This window comes from Cucurbita pepo, chromosome 5 (genome assembly GCF_057944985.1).
Source record: "Cucurbita pepo subsp. pepo isolate OVF chromosome 5, ASM5794498v1, whole genome shotgun sequence".
Taxonomy (NCBI): domain Eukaryota; kingdom Viridiplantae; phylum Streptophyta; class Magnoliopsida; order Cucurbitales; family Cucurbitaceae; genus Cucurbita; species Cucurbita pepo.
The window spans coordinates 16,300,077-16,303,187 of NC_141802.1; the positions used below are offsets into that span (position 1 = coordinate 16,300,077).

Below are 3,111 nucleotides of genomic sequence, written 5' to 3' on the forward strand. Positions count from 1 at the left end.
ATTTAGTTTTTGATCCCCACTAAAATTTAAAAACAAAAAAGAGGAATGGATTATGAATATCCATCCCATTCGTATCCAAAAAAATGACATACAACTTAATGCTTAATTTATTTTATTATTAACATATGTATCTAATTGGTACGGATAATCCTTTAATTAATTGGAAATACTATATATTTTTATTTTTAAAGAGATAATTATATTATTTTTTTTTTATTACAAAACTCGAAATTTCTTCCATTGAAATTTTCAGCTAAATCTTTATAATTTGGACATTATTTCAATTTATTTCAATTGGGTTTTATAATTTTAAACTTTTAAAATTAAATTGCGTGAATTTTAAGATATTTATTTGATCTATAAATTTTAATTTATAATAAATCCCTAAATTAAGAAAAGAAAAAAAATATATATAACTCCCAATTTTATATTTATTTTTTTAATTCACCATTTTATATATAAAAAAATGAAAATTTATAGTTTTAAATAATTAGATAATTTTAAAGATTTTAAGTAGATAAAAAACCTATTAATAGAGACATTCACATGACTCAAGAACTGAATCAACCATACTACCTAACACGAATCATAAAAATTGAGTTCCCTAGATTCTTTTTCCACTCTAGGTTGAGTTGAATTTTATAAAAACTGAAAATTCAAGTCGGTTTACAGGTTGATTTTTTTTTTTTTTTTTTATTTAGTTGCAATCCAACCCCTACCTTACTTGATTATTAGGAAGATTAAGAATAATAACCTTCCTGATGAGAATGTTTAATATTTCAACTTTTATAAAATTTAATTAATATTAAATAATTTTAAAAAGAAAATTGCTTGAAAATATATATATACTAACTTTAATAATAAACTCATAAAAACTTAACTATTTAAGGCAAGCTAAGCATTCTTCACTTATGCATGAATGTAGACCGTCTTCTTCGTCTACAAAGTTCTTCTTCTTCTGCGCTTCTGCTTCTTTAAATTCAAAATGGAAAGTACATGGCTTCCACTTCTCATCGTAACCATCATCTTCATCATCACCATCTTGAAACTCATCCGCCATGGCCGTTCCTTCCCAAACCTTCCACCAGGCCCAACCCCTCTCCCGTTTCTGGGCAACATCATCCTACTCCGGAAATACTCTTCATCGTTCTACGCACTCATCCACGACCTCCATGTCCACTACGGCCCCATCTTCACCTTCTACTTCGGCTCTCGTCGTGTCATCTTCATCGCCGGCCACTCCCTCGCCCACCAAGCTCTCGCTCACCACGGCGCTGCCATCGCCGACCGTCCCCCTGCCTCCATCACTAACAAGATCCTCTACAGTAACCACATCACCATCTTCACTGCCTTTCACGGCCCTAACTGGAGCCTCCTCCGCCGTAATCTCATCTCCGAAACCTTCCACCCTTCTCACCTCAGACTCCTTTCCGATGCCCGCCGCTGGAGCCTAAACTCGCTCGTCTCCCGCCTGAAATCGCACTCCCAAGGCGGCGCTGCTGCTGTTTGTCTCGTCGACCATATCCGGCTGACTTTGGTAGAGATATCGGTGTTCATGTGCTTTGGATTGAAGCTCGAAGAGGAGCGAATCAAAGCCTTAGCCGAGCTCCTCCATCAAGTTCTGTTGCATTCCAGTAGGCAAAACAAACTGAATCAGTATCCATTGAAATTGGGGAAAATCCTGTACCCTAATCTCTGGAACGAAATCTCATCGCTCCGAAACAAAATGGAAACCGCAATAATTCCTTTAATTAAAGCCAGATTGGACGAAAGACAACGCGAAATCGAACAAAGGAACAACGAATTAGAATCAGAATCAGAATCAGAAACAGAAACAGAACGCGTTTTGCCCTATCTCGACACATTGCTAAACCTACACCTCCCGGAAGAGAATCGGAAGATGGAAGAAGGTGAAATCATCAGCCTATGTGCAGAATTTCTCAACGGAATCGTCCATACGACACTTATGGTTATGCAATGGGCGATGGCGAACATCGTAAAATATGCAGAAATCCAAGAGAAGGTATATACAGAGATTAATCAAGCGATGGATCGATCATCATCGAAAGAACAGGTAACAGAGGAGGACATAAAGAAGATGCCGTACCTGAAGGCGGTGATAATGGAGACTCTGAGGCGGCATCCGCCGGGGTATTTGTCTCTGCCACACTTAGCGATGAAGGAGGTAGTGTTGGACGGGAAGTTCGTGGTGCCGAAGAAAACGACGGTGCATTTTGTGGCGGCGGAGATGGCAAGGAACGGGGAGGTGTGGAAGGAGCCGATGGAGTTCCGGCCGGAGAGATTCTTGACAAAGGAGGCGGAGAAAGTGGAAGTGGAGGCATTGATAGGGAGGAAGGAGATTAGGTTTCTGCCATTTGGGGGAGGGCGAAGAATCTGCCCTGGAGTTGGGATTTCGATGCTCCATTTGCAGTATTTTGTGGCCAATTTAGTGTGGTTCTTCAAATGGGATGCGGTGGATGAAGTTGATCTTGAGGAGAAGATTGAGGTTTCCATCGTCATGAAGACGCCATTGCAGGCTCGCATTTCACCTCGCTAGAACACCACCACCTATATATATATATACATAAAGTGAATATCTTATGCATCAAGTTACAATTGGAAATAATTTCAAGAATTAAAGTAGTATATGATAATAAAATTTAAATTTTCCATTTAAAAAGTTTTAATTGTATTAAACGCAACACATATGTTGCATCTCATTACAGCTAGAATCGTCAAACGTCCAATCACCAATTTTGGTACCTACTGATTAACCAAAGTCAACCCATTATAGGGATCAACGCCGACTTTCAATAGCTCGTCTCTAACTGATAATTGTCAATTCTTGAGCTCCAGCCTAACCTAAAGACAACATTTAGTAATAAGGAATGTCGAATCTTCTACCTCACATTTGAATCTAGCCATGCATTAAACCCTAATCCGTGAAGAAATACACACGTAAACCATCTGGCCATGCATTAAACCCTAATCGTCGAAGGAATGCACATTTATATCACATTGGCATTCAAAAGAAGAAATGGAAACAAAACGGGAAAAAGTAAGGTAAGAGAAGAGCGTGCATCGTGGTTTGTGGACAACCTCATTAACATT

General features: G+C 38.4%; 1 pseudogene; it reads left to right on the top strand.

Annotated features, from left to right (window-relative positions):
- The first annotated feature begins 985 nt into the window (after nucleotides 1–985).
- On the top strand, nucleotides 986–2,557 carry LOC111795110 (cytochrome P450 89A2 pseudogene; annotated as a pseudogene).
- Nucleotides 2,558–3,111: the final 554 nt, after the last annotated feature.